At 40.4% G+C, this 18,705-nt stretch overlaps 3 long non-coding RNA genes across 3 annotated transcripts in view; 1 reads left to right on the top strand and 2 right to left on the bottom strand.

The window, feature by feature from the left end:
* Positions 1–150: 150 nt before the first annotated feature.
* Positions 151–6,532, bottom strand: LOC143663586 (uncharacterized). The gene is made up of 3 exons (XR_013166056.1): positions 6,422–6,532; positions 5,788–5,839; positions 151–577 (listed from the first exon to the last, which is right to left on the bottom strand). It is a non-coding gene; the product is annotated as an uncharacterized LOC143663586 (long non-coding RNA).
* LOC143663578 (uncharacterized) lies at positions 4,388–8,499 on the top strand. The gene is made up of 4 exons (XR_013166051.1): positions 4,388–4,567; positions 6,430–6,590; positions 7,865–7,966; positions 8,187–8,499. It is a non-coding gene; the product is annotated as an uncharacterized LOC143663578 (long non-coding RNA).
* The window catches only part of LOC143663570 (uncharacterized), a 51,374-nt gene continuing 40,372 nt past the window's right edge, over positions 7,704–18,705 (bottom strand). The window contains exons 5-6 of the long non-coding RNA XR_013166049.1: positions 8,200–8,345; positions 7,704–7,759 (exon numbers count right to left, since the gene is read on the bottom strand). This is a non-coding gene — a long non-coding RNA (uncharacterized LOC143663570). The remainder of the gene's footprint in view (positions 7,760–8,199; positions 8,346–18,705) is intronic.

The raw sequence follows: 18,705 nt of genomic DNA, 5'->3' as shown, positions 1-18,705 counted from the left end.
GGGGATATGGAAATGTTCTATATCTTAATTGAGGTGGCAGTTATGTGGGTGTATACATTTATCAAAAATCATCAACTTATTAAAACACGAATTTTATCATATAAATTATACCTCAATAAAATTGATTTTTGTAAAAACGTTAAAACATGATTATGACAGCATCTCAAAGCCAGATCTTTTTCTTGTGTTGTTGGTTCTTTTCTCTTTTGTCTTCCCACATTGTTTAGTAAGAAAAGTATTGGGTGCCAAGATTCCATTAATCAAGGTTCTTTTGGTTTTAATTAACAGAACTCCAATTCAAACTAGTTTAAGAAAAAGAAGTTCAGCAGATTAGATCAAGTGTCTTGGATAGAAGCAGCAGTGTTGCTGGTTCGCAGGACTCTCCAGGGAAACCCATTCCAAGAGCGTTGAACTCCTTGGCTGACTGGTACCCCCATTTTGGACAGTGGTAAGGGAGGGGAGGTACACAGTTGCGAATGGGAAACCCGGTAAGAAGGGTTTCCGGTAACAAGGCTTGACACTGGCAGCCGGGGAATGCACCTGTTCAGTCCAGTTTTTCCTTTTTAGAAAATGGTATCTGCAAAAGAAATAGGGAAGAACTTCTGGGTATCAGACCTTGGCAGCAGGCACTGGAATTGCTTCTCCTAACCATGAGGAATGCCTTTCTTTCTCATATAGGGGAAAGGTAGGAGAGGAAGGAATACAATTTTTCTATGACCATTAGAGTTACCAGAGGAGAAAAAAGATTCTGTTTTGCAACCTAAATTCATCTATATGGATATTGAATCATGCAAAATAAGTCCCACATTCCCTTCTAAGCCCAGAGGTTGTTGGCTCTAGGAAGCTTTTGTTCTCCTGAGCTCAGGCGTTTCAGAGGGCAGTATGTCTGCATCCGTGTGAGAAGGGGAAGGGAGTCTACCTCTTGGCATTCTCATGGACACGAAAGTATTAGCATACTATGTGGACTCAATAGATAGCCAAGTTCTTGGTAGTGCTAAGAGGAAAGATTAAAGAAAGAAGGAAGGGTAGAAGGACAGGAGGGACGACAACACATAAAACCAGAGTTTTCTCCAAGAAAAATGAAAAACTCCTCCTTGCACACCTCCCATCCCACCTCTTTGCCACACCCACTATGCCTTGCAGAGCCCTCTGCCATTGCCCTTGCTTCTCCCATTATCACCACATGTCCAAATAGCACCCATCCCTGCAGTCCCAGCTGTGAGGCTGGTCCTAGGGTACTGGATGAGGCCACCCTCTATCTCACTGATAGGAGCACTCACCAGCTAGGCCATTCCGTTAAAAGACCAGCCCAGCCTTATTAGCAAGTCTATGGCCTCAGAAGCAGAAAGAGTGTAGCTCATCCCATTTACAGGGCATATAATTCTCGTCATTGGCTTTTAGAGGATTTTGCTAATGGCTCAGGGACTATATTCACCATCACAATTAAGGCATTGCTAATAAATTAAGTTTTATGGACATAAATCAGCAGGTATGCTTATTCAGCTGTTACACCTCACTTAGAAGTAGGATTCGCACCTTAAGATGAAGTATATTTCTATTCAGGAGTTGTAATGGCCTTGTTAATGGAATATTAACTACCTCGGTTGTTGGACAGCAAGATGCCTGTTCCTGCTCTCTTGCCACAAGTGTTCTTAGCAAAAAATATTTTTCCAACTTTGTGTCATTATGGCTGATGAATCTCAGCCAATCCCACCCCATGCTCCCCAGCAGAAGGAAAGACTCGAAGTTTACCCTCCTCTGCCCCTGAACACTATGGTAGTTGGTTAAGTAAAACCTTAAGCTGTCGTAACGATACTGGTCACTCTCCTGTGCCCCTGTACCCCACAGGGATCAAAACCTCAAGCCATCACAACAATATTATACCATCTAGCCTCTCGAAATACTGTGGTGAAAATGGAATGTTGAGCTGGAAATCAGGATTCCTGGTTTCTCACCTCTACTCCAACAACAACCAGCAGTGTGGCCTTGGATAAGCCACTCACACTCTCTGAGCCTCAGTTCCCCATTTATCACACAAGAATGATAAAAATGACCATCGATAAAACTAACTGAAAAACCCAATCCTGGGAAATGATCAATTTTGGGCCACTTTATGATTATATTGCCAAGGCCAAGGAGAAACACCAGTGCCCAAGGATAGGAATGGATTAAGCCTGAAAGAGACTGAATGTCTGTCAATCATCCTATAAAGTTGCTAATCCAGAGAAAGAAATGGCTCAAGGTTGTAGATGAAAAGAGAGAGGGACTCCTTTCTCTCTGCTGATGCAGGAGGATGCTTTGGCCCCAAGCTGTGTAGGATGGAATGGCTGAAGAAAGGATTGTTGTCCCTGACCACCTGAGGTAGGTCAGAGAGAACAGCACAGCAAGCTTCCAAGTTTTTTCCAGCAGTGCAGGAAGGCAGCCATGTTCAGGGTGGTTAGTATCAGGAGTAGCAAATGAGTATGCATCAAACAGTGAGAGCCACTGGAAGTGATGCTTTGGACAGAAAAGAGAAAGGGCCATGCCATGAGAATATCTATACACTTGAAGAGGGGTATTTTCAGCAAGAGCTCCTAAACCCATGGGTATTTGAATTATGCGGGGATGGTAATCCCTGTCCTAGATACCTCACAGCAAAGGAAGCCAATCAGGACCAAGGACACCTGAGTCCCAGGTCCTGCTCTGCCCCAAACAACTGTGCAAACTTAGGCAGGTCCCTGGCCCTCTCTGACCCCGTTTCTTACTCTTAACCAGGTGATCTCAAGGTCAAATAGCCTCTGCCTCTGCAAAATACCAGTTAAAATCACTTCGAGCAAGCATCACCTTTTTTTTCTCTATGGGGAAAACAGACCAGAGACTTGTTGAAAGAATTTCTTTCTTTGCATCCACTTAGCATATCAATTCTCACATTTCTGCTTGAACTTCAGAGCAAAGGCCTCTGAAAAGCTGAGCCTTTGCCTCTTTAACAAGTGTTTTGCATATTTTCCTAGAGTCTCTTAGGGTCCTTTTTGCCCTTGAATTTCCCAAAGCTGCTCCTGGGCAAAGGTGGAGAGCTATTCTCTCCCCCGTTAATTTCCATACATCCTCCACTCTTTCTGGAGAGGGTAGAAGGCCAGCCCAAAGTGGGATGCAGGGAAGGGGTGGAGAATGGGGATAAGCAGTGTGAACTCCAGAAGGGAGGTTGCAAGTATAAGGTTGTTGGCGGGAAGCTCTGGCTTGCTTAATAAAGCTGATAAAATTAAACCAAAGCAACTGATGTTCTTCCTTGAGCTTGTGGCTTGCAAAAGACCTTGAGCCATGCCTGATGTGAGAGGGTTTCACACAAGCTTTTGGGTATTTCAAAGCCACGAGCATCCAGCGACCCCTAGACTCCTTCCAGAGGTAGAAGAGGAAGGGAAAGTTCATCTGTAACAAGGTGCCTGTTTTGGTTTATTAAAGATGCCAGAATGCAATATACTACATATGGAATGGCTTTTTAAACGGGAATTTAATAAGTTACAAGTTTACAGTTCTAAGGCCAAAAAAAAAAATGTCTGAACAAAGGCATCCAGAGAAAGATACCTTGACTCAAGAAAGGCCAGTGTCTGTCACATGGGAAGGCACGTGGTTGGCATCAGCTGGTTCTTGTTTTCATTCCATTGTTTACAGCTTCTAATTCCAGAATTTTCCTCTCCAAGCATCTGTGAGCCTTCACTTATCAACTCTGGGGTAAAACTGGGTTCTGGTTTGCTTAGCATTTCATGGGAAGACACATGGCAACATCTGCTGAGCTCTGCCTCTCCAACCCTCCGTATCTAGGTATCTGCTCTCTCTGTTGGCACTCCAAGCATCTCAATTTGTCTGTATCTATGTCAGCTCTGAAGCAACTGTTCTCCAAGCAACCGAGCTTCCTTCAGAATGTTTCCCTTTTTAAAGGACTAAAAGTAGCTAATCAAGTAAATTAATCAAATCCCACCTTGAATGGGCAGAGTCACATCCCATCTAATCAAAAGGCCATACCCACAATTGAGTGTGCTGCATCTCCATCTAGGTAATCCAATCAAAAGGTCACACCCATAGGTGAGTGAGTCGATGTCTATGGAAACAACCTAATCAGAGGTTTCCACCATGCAATATTGTATCAGGATTAGAAGAACATGGCTTTTCTGAGGTGCATAACAAGTTCAAACTAACACAGTGCCCTTCTTAACCTGCAGTATTTTCTCCTTTTCTCCATCCACTATGAAACTACAACTCCAAGGAGAGAAATCTGCTTCTTAGCAGAAATGGTCTTCAGAGGCACCTCAGTCAGCTATTGCTGTGTTACAAGCAAGCTCAGTGACATACCACAATGAGCATTCATTTAGCTAAGGGGGTCAGCTGGGTAGCTATAAACTGCAAACTGGGTCTCAGTCTGTTCCCATCCCCCTTGACTAATGGGCTAGCTGGGGTATATTCTTCTCACAGCAGTGACAGAGGTACTGGGGAGCAAGAGGAAATATGTGATCTTAAGACTACCTGGAGCTGATACCTTGGCATTCACGTCCTTTTCCATGGGCCAAAGCAAGTCACAAGACCAAGCCCAAATGTAAGGGGTAGGGAAATATACTCTGCCTTGCTGAGAAATCTTATGATAAAGGGCATAGATACAGAGATAGGTAAAGAATCTTCCATGAAAGGAATTCATTCCATAGTGTTTCATAGTTTATAGACCACTTTTTCACACTTTCCTTAATTTATTCTTCATAATAGCCCTGAGGGAACAGGGATTAGATCTCCATTTCACAGATGAGGAAATTGAATCTCAGAAAGAAGGATTATATCCAAGATAACAAGTCAATATGCAGAAGAGTGAGCACACCAATATCTTCATCCCAATTAAAGTCCAGAATCCTTGCCACAACCTCAATGCCAACATTTCTCAAGAAGCCCCTAGGAAACCTGGGATTTGTGGAAGGATCCCCATCATTGGCATCCAGTGACAAATTTTATGTAAGGCAAAAAGGACCTCAGGTTTCTTAACCATAAAATAAAGAGTTTGGGTGAAATCAGAACACACATGTTACCAATAACCATGCCCACACCTGTGGCAGACATCACCAATTGATGATGATACCCTTTCCCCATGAGCCCCTTTCCCCATGAGCCCCAATAAATTGCTCCAAACAGAAGCAGAAAGCCACTGCTATTGAGCTGGAGATAGCATTCAACCCCCAAAGCCTGTGATTCTGAAACCAACAAAACCGTAAAACAATAGCATGGAAAGGTCACCTGGCTGGGACCAAAAGAACTGATTCTAGTCCTAACTCTGCTCTCACTCACTCTGTAATTCAGGAAGCACATTAAACTTCTCAGAGCATTTGTTGCACCAGTTTCATGACCTCTAAAACGATTCATTTCAATTCTACCAACAGTAATTGGGTACCCACTGTATGCCACGCATTGTCATCAAGGAGATAAAGATATGAATGAGAATCTACCCTAGAAGGAAGGCAGGAGGCTAGGAATGCTTTGATTTCTGAGCTCCAATTCAACATTAATATTCTGCTAATTTGTCACTAAGAAGCACAAGGCACTGTCATGGGATTGCAGGCTCCCAGGATTTAGCTTGAAGCTCTCCCCACAGGGGTTATTGACAAGAGGATCTGACCTCAGAGTGGGGTTTTTGAGCCCCACTGTTTTCCATGGCTCCCAGAGTAAAAGACAAATGCTACTGTTGGGACAAATCTTTCCAGGCTTATCTCAAATCCTCCATATTTTAGGGTCAGACAGACGTGGGCATGAATCCCAGCTTTGCAACTTACTTACCTTATGACCCTGGGAAAGCCACTCATACTCAATGAGACTCTGTTTTCCGTATCTGTAGAATGGGTAGAATAATCATAGTTGCCGCATGAGGATGTCATAGATTATTAAACAAGCAAAGCTGTGCAAATGCTTGGGACATATAAATGCCCAGAATGAGTTCACATCCCTTTCCTTACTCTCCTTAAACACCCCATGCTCCAGCCCAGAGCTTCTCCACCCGAGCTGCACAATGAAATTCCTGGGGAGCTTTTTAAAAAAAAAGAGATGCCCAAGCTCCACCCAGACCAATTCAATTGACTCAAAACCTCTGGGGATGGAGCGAGATGATCCACACATTTCTGGAAACTCCCCAGATGATGCAATCATGGTTAGGAATCATTACTCTGGTCTCAACCAATTTCCCACCCCCTATATAAGACCAGCATGAGACCCTGGCCTCAGTCACACAGTTTCTTCTGCCTATAATGCTTTCTTCCCAGCCCCAACATTTCACTAGTCAAACCCTGCCCAACCCAATCCATATGGTCAAACTCCCTTCTCCATGGAACTTCTCATGAGCCCCTCCTGGAGTCCTGGGAACAGAGCTGCTCCAGAGACCAAGGTGCCAGCCATCCCCAGTCATACAAGCACTTACCCTTTCAGGGTCCAGAAACTTTTCACGGCTTCATACCTGGGTCTTCTCCTTGACCCCATGAGAAAGGGTGAGCAAGTGGAGCATACCTCTGGGTGAGCAGCAGAAAAGTCCACCTGGAGAGGGATATCTGGTCACCTGCTGCTATTATTCGGGACGAGTTTTGTCTAAGGTAAACTAACAAAGTAACCAGAATGCTCCCAAATCTGAAAGACCTGCAGGTTTGACTGATGCCACATAACAGAATTACTGAAATTTGTCAGGGGTCACACCCTCACCCCCGACCTGCTTACTGCAAACTCCAGCCCCTTTAATCGTTATCATTTTTCCTTATGTAAATGACCAAAGATGTCATATGTGCTCACAAATAGTACTCTTGTGCATCCTACTCCTGCCACCTTCAGAGATGTCCGTGGCAGGTAAAACCAGTCACTGAAGGATCTTCATCATGAAGTCCTCATCCCCTCATCCTGCCCTGTAGACCGGTGCCCTCAGGAAGAACATCTTCCCCTAACCTGGGGTCACATCCCGTTCAGAGTACGGGGAGAAGGAAGCTCCACTCCCGCACTCTGCCACGCAGTCCCCTGGGCTGCCTGTGCCTTCAGTCACAGTCACCAGGGGCTCTAAAGGAGGTTCACTGGGCTGGGTGGGGCCAGCCTCGAGGCTGCTTCCTCTGTCCCCTATCTCTGCCTCCAAAGCCCCCACAAAACCTTGTTCCAGGCCAATCAATTCATGCGAGCAGGCGGATGCCCTAACTCAGGCAGGACCCAATTTCCATTTAGCCTTCTTTGCAGCACAATGATCATTCTTCAAAATCTAGGCTGGGGAAAGCACTTTTGACAGAACAGCTCAGTTGCTGGAAGCTGTTATGGATCTTAGCTTCACTATCCTCAGTTCAGTGGCGAGAAGCTGCCCCCTCCCAGCTCTGTGGATTTTCATAGCAGGGGGATAGAAGCAGGAAGTTACTCCTCTTTGGGATGTTCTTTCCTTCCATGCTTTGCTTCATTCAAATATCTAACATTAGTCACATTCATATTTCTCTATTTCACCGTGATTATAATCTCTCATTTGTTTCATTCCCCAGAGACCTCAAGGAGCTCCTTGACCCACCAGCCCTTTCTTTCTCTGCACATCAGCCGTATTTGCCAGGATCTTTCTCTCCCACAAACATAATATTGTTGGTTTCTCCCAAGATTGGGAGCCCCTATTTATCCACAGCTGTTCTGGTGACTCTTTAGTTCACTCAAACTCTACCTTCTTTCCCTTTTCTTCCACACACACCTGGGAACTTGTTGGGATCCTGGAAGGTGTGTCCTCATCCATAAAAGACTGCTATAAAGACTAAAATAAAGACAGACATAAAAGGGCATAGCACAGTGCCTGGTGCACAGTAACACCAAAGAGGCCGTCATTACAGTTGCTTGTTACAACTATGATCTTTCCCAGGCCCACCCCAGCTGGCATCACAGGACACCCTGCAAAAAGACTCAGCTCTGCTTGGCCAGGAGGGCACAGAGCATTTGCATTGTCAGAGCCTGGACTTACCTGGTAGGACAGCTGTTCTCTGGGGAGGTGGAATGGTGTATGGGTAGACTGCGCGCGCGCGTGCGTGTGTGTGTGTGTGTGCGTGTGTGTGTGTGTGTGTGTGTGTGTGTGTGTGTGTGTGTGTGTTTGAGGACAGCTACCTATCCCCAGACTGGACATCTATCCACTCCTTCCCACAACCAAATCCTGGGGAGCACTTATTCATTTGTTTACTCATTCACAGGTTGAGAACCTACCAGGATCTGTTCGGAGTGCTGGGGAAGTGATGGTGTCTGCAGTATTGACTTTTGGTGTTCAGGTATTCTGGTATAACACGCCAGTTTCAAACATCAAACTATCAGCATCTTTGTTGGTGTAATACCATTTCAGCGTTCTTTAAAATCTGAAATATTAATTATTTATATCTTGAGAAGTACCCACAAAGTTCTATGCTACGCCAAAATTTCTGATTGGCTAAAGGCACACTCCTTTAGAAATGGATCTGCCTGTATTTCTCTCCTGCTGCTGTTATAACTCCCATGATCTAGTTGGTGAGTCATTATTACTTTCCTTTTGCTTTGGTTGATCAGCTTTGTTGTTATTAGTAGTTTATACTCCTCCCATAGCTAGTCTGGATTCTGCTGTTCTTCTGGGGCCCCCAATGGAGTCCCCTTAACATGGGGATGATGGACTATATTAAGAAGAATACGGTAGTGGGATGGGGGATGGGGAGAAAAGGCAAGAGAGACTGGGGATCCCAGTCTCTTATTTTTCCTCTGCCTCCCTCCCAGAAAAGGGCCAGATCTCTTGTCAGTGCCTTGATTCCTCTTCTCCTACAATCGTTTACTTTAACCATAATTCTCCTGGAAGAACAAAAGAGGCTCAGTCCTATTCCTTGACTTTCTCACAAGATAACTTAGAACAAAGTTGTAGAATTCCTTGGTGATGACATATATCATCATTTTTTTTATAAAATGTCAATATTTTAGTCTTTCTCAAAATACCGTATTGTCATTTTGGTTCAATGCTATCACCCCTACAGTACAATGATGAGCAAAATTCTCCACATTCAAAGCATTTATATTTCATTGGGAGAGACACATAACAAAGTAGTGAATAATAAATAAAATAATTTCAAATAGTGATATTGTTATATTAGTTAGTTTTTCCACGTAATCAATGATACTGACACTTTATGAATTTTAAAATATCATATGCTCATTTATTATTACTCATGAATCTAAAGATCACCACATCAGTTCTACTCGAGTCATCCGGGTTCCTTCATTCATCTGCCATTGGCGTAACGTCAGTCAAGTGGCCCTATTAGTAAAATGGCTGAATGTTGGCTGTAATGCCTCAGCTTGCCTCTATGTTTGCTCTCATCCTCCATCAAGCTAACTCAGATTTCACAGAATCTAAGAGTAAGAGTGAAAGTCCACAAGGCTCACAGCAGGCACATCTTTACTTCCAAAGCATTCTATTGGTCAAACTAAACCATAAGTCCAATCTAGACTCAAGGGGAGGGGAAATAGATTTCACCTCTAGATAGAAAGAGCTACAAAGTCACATTGCAAAGAGGTGTTAATAAAGGGAGAGATGAAGCAGTCATTTTTGCAATCAATGGCATGAATTATAAACAAAATTAAAAGGAGTCATGGGATAAGAAAATGACAGAGCTGAAAAGCTTCTTTATTTTAGGTGGTCAAGAAGATCTCTCTGAAGATATAATATTTGAAGTGAGACCTTAATGATAAAAAGAACAGCTATGCTTTGAAGATGAGGACAACAAAAAGAGAGAATAGCATACTCAAACCCTGAGCAGGAAAAATCTTAATTATGTTCAGGGATTCAGAAAGAAGTTCAGTCTGACTGGAGTAAACAAATTGAGGAAAGAAATAATAGGAGACTAAGTTAGAGACAGGTGGGGAGCTTTATAGATATGGTAAGATAATTTACTTTTTATTTAAGTATAATAGGAAGCCATTGGTGGATTTTGAGCAAGGAGGTGAAATGATCTGAATGACATTTTGAAGAGGTCATTTTAGCTGCTTTGAGAAGAATAGGCTACAGGGGTGCAAGCAACAGTGGAAGCAGGAAGACCAGGCAGGATACTACTGTAGTAGCCTAACTGAGAAATTATTGTGATAGAGAATACAGTGGAGCAGTGAAGGTAGTAAGAAGTGGTGCACTCTGAAATATATTTTCGAAGTATGGCCTGTAGGATTGGCTGATGGATTATATGTTGGAGAAGAAGGAGAGAGAAGTTTTCACCTTGAGCTTCTGGGTGAATAATGAGCTACTGAGTGAACTACATTGCTAAGATTTAAAAGTTGTGGGAGAACAAGTTTGGGAAAGGAAGAAGTAAATCAAGGGTTTTATTGTGGGCATGTTAAATGTAAGAAGCCAGTAGACACTGTGGAGGAGATGTCAAAGAGGTAAGTGGATGTGGGAGTCTGGAGTTCAGGGGAAGATTGGGTTGAAGGTAGACATTTGGGGTCACCAGCATGTAGAGAATATTAGAAGCCACAAGGTTAGATGAATCTACCAATGAAGAGAAAAAGGAAGGGGACCAAGTACTGTGACTTGGAACATGCTGATATTCAGAAGTAGGTCAGAGGGAGGAGAAAGAAGCAAAGGGATTGAGAAGTGGCCAGTAAAGTAGGGCCACAACAAAGAAAAAGTGCTTCCAGAAGGAAGCCAAAACAAATCCCAGTGGTCTGAGAGAACTGAGAAGTCAGAGAGCAAAATTCAATGAGGCCAAAGCAAAGTAGCAGCAAGGAAAAAACTTTATAGAGAGTTTCAGGGATCTGCAGAGGATTCTCTCGAATCCGAGGCTGACTACTGATCTGAACATGTGTAAGAGAAAACTACCCAAAGACGAAGAAAGAACCATCAGGAAAATATATATAACAATTCCCAGAGCTCACACAGAACTAGAAACAGACCTCATAATACATGGGGCATTGAGTAGAATGCTCAGAAACGTAGTGTCCTACTAGGAGTACTAAACTGGCTGCTTACTAAAGCCTGCTCTGGGCATTAACAAAGCTTAGAAGCAAGGTTTTAAATAATCCAACTGATTCAAGTAACTATGCACCAGAATAAAGAAAAAAGCACACTAATTAAATAAATATGGTAAAATCCAGTAACCAATATACAATTTTCAATATTCAGCACCAATCAAAAATTACCAAGCATACAATAGCGCAGGAAATTTTTTTTCCATAACCTGGAGAAAAGTCAATCAGTACAAACAGATCAACACATAGTGGAGCTAGCAAATAAGGAACTAAACAGCAATTATATACTTCATATTTCAAGAAGGCAGAGAAAGACATTATCATTTTGAGAAGAAAAAATAGAAGATATAAAAAAGAACCAATTGGAAATTCTGGAGATTATAAAATACAATATCTGAAATGAAAAATTCACTGGATGGGATTAATAGGAGATTTGGCACTGCCAAAGAAAAGATTGGTAACCCTGAAAGCATAGTAATAGAAACTATCTAAAATGAAACACCAAGACAAAGGAGAGTGGAGGAAAAAAAGAAGAAAGGTCATCAGCAAATTCTAAAGCAATACCAAGCAATGTACTTTCTCTTTCCTTCTTTTGGCAAAAAGGGGATTAAAAATAATATTTAGAGAAAAAATTGCCAATTTTTCCCCAAATTTGTTGAAAAATTATAAACCCATAAATCCAAGGAGCTCTAAAAAAAATCCAGACTGAATAAATCTAAAGAAAGTCACTCCAAGGTACATCATAATCAAAATTCTGGAAAACCATGATAAAAAGAAAAATTAAAATAACAGTGACAGCAAACTTCATGTCAGAAACTGAACAAGGCATAAGAAAATAGGGAGGCATTTTTAAGGTGCTAAAAGAAAAAAATCTGTCAACCTAGAATTCTTTACCCAGCAAAAATATCTTCCAAATCGGGATGTGAAATAAAGACTTTTTTATACAAACAAAAGTTGAGATACTTTATGTCAGCGACTTGCACTATTAGAAATAATAAAAGATGTGCTTTAGGCAGAATAAAAATGATATTAGGTAGAAATTTGAATCTATACAAGGGAATGAAGAGTACCAGAAATGATAAATATGTGAGTAAATATAAAAATTATTTTTTCTCATTTTGAATACCTTTAAAACATAATTGACAGCTTAAATAAAAAATAATAGCAATATTTTGTGTTGTTTATGGCACATAAACAAGTCAAGTAAAATTTATGACAATAATACCAAAAAGAACAGGAAGGAGAAATGGGCATATACAGTTGTCATATTCTTACACTATACACGAAGTGGTATAATATTATTTAGAAGTTGACTTAAGTTAAAGATGCAAATAGAAACTCTGATTCAGTTGCTAAAAAAGTACAACAAAGATAAATAAAATCAGCCAACACAAAGGATAAAATCATTAATTAAAAACTTCATTTATTACAAAAGAAGGAAAGAGAAAAAAGAAATAAAGAATGAACAGATGGGAAAATAGAAAAGAAATAGCAAGATAGGTTTAAACTCAACATATCAATAATTTTATTAAATATAAGTGATCTAGCCAGTTTAATTAAAAGACAGAGGGTGTCATATGAGATCCTTTTGTGTGGTATGTAAGAGAAAACCACTTCAAATATAAGAAGGTTCAAATATATAGGTTTAAAATAAAACATATTATGCAAATGCTAATAAAAAGAAACTGGAAAACTAAGTAGATTATCAAGAAAATCACACACTTTATAAAACACAGCACTCAAAAGATTAACTATACTTTTCCAGTGTACATGGAACATTTACAAAGATCATATTTGGATGTAAAACAAATCTCAAATAAATTTAAGATTATTAAAATCATAGAAAGTATGCTCTCTGGCCACAATGGATTTGAACTAGAAATCAGTAACAGAAAGATATCTGTTATCAAAAATTCCCCCAAATATTTGGAAATTAAACAACACCCATTTAAATAACTCATGGGTCAAAAGAAATATATGAGAGAAATTAGAAAATATTTTTAAGCAGAAGAAAATTAAAACACATCAAATATGTGACTTGTAGCTAAAGCAATGTCTAGAAGAAAAAATAAATCATTAAATGTTTATTTCAGAAAAGAAGAAAGATCTGAAATCAATGATCAAAGCTTCCACCTTAAGTAACTAGAAAAAGAAGAGAAAGATAAACCAAAATAAGCAGAAAGGAGAAAAATCATTAAGAAGAACAGAAATCAATAAACTAGAAACCTGAAAAAACAATAGAATAAATCAATGCAACCAAAAGCTGGTTCTTTGAAAAGATCAATAAAATTGATAAACCCTTAGCCAGACAGTAGAAATAAGAGAAGATGCAAATTGCCAATATCAGGAATGAAAGAGGATACATCACTACACATCCTACAGACATTAAAAGGATAAGAAGGGACTTCTGAGAAGATGGCAGAATAAGATAGAGTTCACCCCTGCTCCAAGGAGCAGCTAGAGAAATGTCAGAAGAAAAGACAGGGACAGTGGTGCAAATGACCTGAGAAGGTCTTCTACCACAAAAAGGTCCTGGATGAAAAAGCTGAGGAGTGAAGATGCAGAGAACTGGGTGAGTGGGCTCCATTAGGACTCCACTGGGGATAAGAGGCTGATCCCAGGAAAATGCATGCCACTGTGACTAGCTTAGGATATCAACCTCCTCAGCTCCATAGCCTGGAGCTCCCTTGGGCAACCCAGAAGTCAATGAACTAGCTTACCCTGCTAATAGAGACCATCTACTTAGTGCGCTATGCCTATTGTGCACCTTTCAAAAAGGCCCGGAGCCCTCAGGGGTGCATGGACAAGGAGGCTGGGACGAGGAAGCAAGCCAAACCATACCCCTTGACCACCCCATGCTCACACACCCAAGCATGCCACACCCCCAACTGCAGCCCATGCCCCAACCCCCACATTCCCCCATGCCCCACACACCTACATCCCATCACACACCCCGCACCTCAAGCACTGGGGCTCCACCGACCCCCCAGCCCTTGCACCCTGCCATCTCTGAGCCCAGCACAGGTGTGCATGCACCCCTTGTGACCTGCGCATATCCTACCCCACCCCGTGCCCCACACCCCCACACCCCACACACACATGCACTCCCACCCCACCTCCCTCAGTGCTTGGATTACTTCTGTGAATAATGCTGCTGTGAAAAATGGTAGGCAAATATATGAATTCCTGCTTTCAATTCTTTGGGTTATATACCTAGAAGTGGCATTGCTGAGTCATGTGGTAATTCTATACTTAACTTTTTGGGGAACTGCCAAACTGTTTTCCACACTGGCTGCATCTCTTTATAGTCCCCCCAACAATGTTTTATAGAATTGTTCAAATCTTCTATCTCTTTATTGATCTTCTGTCTTGACGTTCTATCTATTATTGAAAGTAGTAATATCAAAGTCTCCTACTTAATTAATATAGAACCATCCATTTCCCCTCAAATCTGACAATATTTTCTTCATATATTTTGGGGTTCTGCTGTTAGGTACATATATATTTATTATTGTCATGGATTCTTGTTGAATTGACCCCTTTATCAGCATATAGTGACTTTCTTCATCCCTTATAACCGTTTTTTAATTAAAGTCTGCTTTATCTGATATTAGTATAAGTAGACCAGCTCTCTTTGATTAATACTTACCTGGTGTTTTAGTTTATAAAAGCTTCCAGAATGCAGTTTATCAGAAGTGGAATGGCTTTTTCAAAAGGGAATTTATTAAGTTACAAGTTTACAGTTGTGAAAATGTCCAAATTAAGAGAAGGCTATAAAAATGTCCAAATTAAGGCATCCAGGTAAAGATACCTTGGTTCAAGGAGGCCATTGACATTCGGATTTCTCTCTCAGCTGGAAAGGCACATGGCAATGTCTACTATTTTTTTTCTCCAGGCTTCTTCAACAGCTTCTCTGGGGGCGTTTTCTCTTTGCATCCCCAAAGATCTCTGGCTGTGTAGGCTCTGTCAGTTCTAAAGCTTTGTCCAAAATGGTTCCCTCTTAAAGGGCTCCAGTAAGCAACCCCACATTGAATGGGTGGAGACACATCTCCATGAAAACCATCTAATCAAAAGTTACCATCCATAATTGGGGGGTCACATCTCCATGGAAACAATAAAAATGATCCCATCCAGCAATACTGAATGAGGATTAAAGGACATGGCTTTTCTGGAGTACGTAATAGCTTCAAACTAGCATACCTGGTATATTTTTTTCCATCTTTCCACTTCCAACATACTTATGTGTTTTAATTTAAGGTGAGTGTCTTGTAGACAACATATAGTGGGGTCATAATTTTTTTATATCCATACTACCAACCTCTGTATTTTGACTGAAGAGTTTAGTCCATTTACAATTAAAGTAACTACTGATAATGCAGTGCTTTCTTCTGCCATTTTCCTATTTGATCTTTCTACATATCCTTTTCTTGTCCCTCAATTCTTCAATTAATGCCTACTTTCATATTTATTTGATTTTTTTGTAGTGCACCATTTTGAGTAACTGTTCATTTCTCTCTGTGTATATTTTTCAATATTTTCTTACATTTCTTTAAATGTAACATCCTAAATCTGTAATAATCATGCTTGTTTTGATACCAACTTCAATAACATGTACAAACACCATTCCTTTACCCCTCCGCACCCCACCTTTTTGTTGTATTTGTTACAAATTTCATCTTTATACATTGTATGTATAAAACCATAATTTCATCCTTTATTGTTATGCATTTACCTTTTAGAACCTGTAAGAAGTAAAAAGTGGAGTTACATATGAAAAAATACAACACAATTGTGTTAGCATTTATAATTACCCATGTTGTTACCTTTACCGGAGGTCTTTATTCCTTTATGCCACTTCGATCAAGTCTAGTCCTTGAATGAGTGGAGATACATCTCCATGGAAACCATCAAATCAAAAGTTAGCACCCACTGAAAGTCTGAAGAACTCCTTTTAACATTGCTCATAGGACAGATCTAGTGTTGATAAACTCCCTCAGCTTTTGTTTATCTTGAAATATTTAAATGTCTCCCTCATTTGAAAGACAGTCTTGCTGGATATAAAGTTCTTGGTTGGCAATTGTTTTGCTTTGTTTCAGGCACTTTATTTCATCCCACTACTTTCTTGCCTCCATGGTTTTAGACAAGAACTTGGCACTTAATCTTATTGGGGCTCTCTTACACATAATACATTGCTTTTCTCTTGCAGCTTTCAGAACTCTCTCCTTCTCCTTGCCATTCAACATTTTAACTATGTTTCTTAGCATGGATCTCTTCAAGTTTATCCTCTTTAGGTCTAGTTGGGCTTCTTGAACATGTGTATTCATGTCTTTCATTAAATTAGGGAAGTTTTCTGTCATTATTTTTTTAATAGTTCTTCTGCACCTTTTGCCCTTTCTTCTTCTGTTCAGACTCCAGTAATGTATATTTTGGTACACTTGGTGATGTCCCACAAGTCTCTTAGGCTCTATTCACTTTTTTTCATTCTTTTTTCTTTTTGCTCCTTGGCCTGAATCATTTCAATTGTCCTGTCTTTGAGTTCACTGATTCTTCTGCCCTTCTAGAGAATTTTTCATTTCAGTTATTATGATCTTCAAATCCAGAATTTCTGTTTGGTTCCTTTTCAAAATTTCTTTCTATTTATTGAGATTCTCCTATGGTTCATTCATTATTTTCCTGATATCCTTTAGTTTTTTCATTGTGTTTTCTTTGTCTCCTTGAGCATACTGAAAATCTTTTTTTTTTTTTCAGGCTTTGGTATGTCCAAAATCTGCTCTTCTTTGTTGATGGTTTCTGAATATTTACCGTGTCCCTTGGGAAAAGACATCATTTCCTGTTTCTCTGTTTGCCATGTAATTTTTTGTTTGTACTCTGTACATTTTGATGCTTACTATAATATCTCTGGAATTTAGTCTATGTGCTGTCTGTTCCTTAAGTTTATATCAAGTTAGTGATATGACAGAGATTTCCTTGAGTTTCAGGGATTAACAAAAACAAACAAACAAATGAAAAATAAAAACTTTTTGCAATCTTTACAAATTTGCTCTCTCCTTCAGAGTTATCCCTCCTGTCAAGAATATCAGCCTGAGGTGAGAATCAAGTGAAGGATCCTCTTCATCTTTTTGGAGGTTGTATCTTAGCCTAAGCCTGTGCTCCCTCATAGCCTTAGGAATTCCCCCCACTTAAAGGTAAACTTTCCCTCACTCTCAGATGCTCAATTTGATGTCTTAAAACTAGTACTCTTTTCTCCCATTTCAATTTCACCAACATAAAACCACCCCAGTATGCACATATGGGTTACTCTATTCCCTCCAGAGGCCCACAATGGGAGCACAAGCTGGCTTCAAAGCATGCCAGGGAGTGAATGGGGGAGGAGTCAATAAGGGCACTCCAATCTTCTCCTGCCATTTTTAAAGCTGTGTTTTCTTTATTCAGCACTCTCCCAGTGCAATCCTTTCACTGTTTTGCAGATTGAAAGATGGATCTGCCAGTTTTTACTACTTGTTGAAAGATCCTGTGGAGGAACAGCACCCTGGAATATATTAGTCTGCCATCTTGGTCAACCAGAAGTCCTGAGTACCTTTTTGTTTCATTCTCTCTGAGCATGTGTGTTGGTTCACATCATCCAGGAAGCAGATGCTAAGACAGAATTAGTAGTGCAAGATATTCGGGGGGGGGGGGGCAGGAAAACACATATCAAGGATAAAGGAGAGAGGAAGCAAAAGTATGTGACCAAATTTGGTTTGTGTGTGAAAAGAGATGGGGTAGGAGAGAGCATTGGATATGGAAAGCATAAGACTGCAGTGTAGCTCTGAGAAAGTCATGATTATGCCAAAAAGGAGCCTGTGAATATTAATTTCATGTGTCTTCCTGGCTAAGGTATAGTGTCTAATTGTCACTGTAAGGGTATTTCTTAGATGGATTAGCATCTATCATCAGCTGGTTGCATCTACAGTTGATTGCATCTACATTCAACAAGGTGATTGCCCTCAGCAGTGAAAGGAATTTCCTTATCCAATCAGTTAGAGGTCTGAAAGCAGAACTGAAGATTTCAGCAGTCAGTAAGAATTTATGCCTTTTCTTCAGCCAGCCAGCTTCTCCTAGGAAATACAACTATACCCTTTTCAAAATTTCCAACTTGCAGCTTGCCCTACAAAATTCTGATTTTCCAATCCCCACCAGTTACATGAGCCAATTTCTATAATACATATATGTTCTGTCTCTTCTGTTTCTCTGTAGAACTCTGACTTACTAATACAGAGCCCAAAGTAAATATTGACCATTAGTGAAATCTTAAATTGAGCAAAAATTGTCCAAGTTTAGTACTCCAGCAGTACTCAGTCATTGGCTAGAAATAGGCTGGAGGGAATGTGGCCTTGGCATGATCATTCAGTGATCCAAGGATGGCCACTGGAGGCTGTCAGTCAGTTATACTCTGCACAACCAATTCTTTTCAAGAGAAGACTGAGAAAGCAGCCATAACATGGCTGACTTCAATATAAAGAAGCTTTGTTCTCAGGAGGATTTATCAAATAGGATGGTAAAGGAATTAGAGAATCAAAGGGATTATGAGGTTGAAATAGTTGAGGATAAACTAGAAGACAGTAGGTCAAAAAAAAAGCTATTACAACTCAAATGAAAGTTAGGATGCTTCTCTTTTTTCTCTTTTCTTATGGCATTGTTTGGGTTTATAAATTTATTGTTTATTAAAATTAGTTGACTTTTTCCAGTTCATTTACAATG

This window comes from Tamandua tetradactyla, chromosome 2, assembly GCF_023851605.1.
Source record: "Tamandua tetradactyla isolate mTamTet1 chromosome 2, mTamTet1.pri, whole genome shotgun sequence".
NCBI lineage: Eukaryota > Metazoa > Chordata > Mammalia > Pilosa > Myrmecophagidae > Tamandua > Tamandua tetradactyla.
This window is presented reverse-complemented; position numbering and strand designations above follow the sequence as displayed.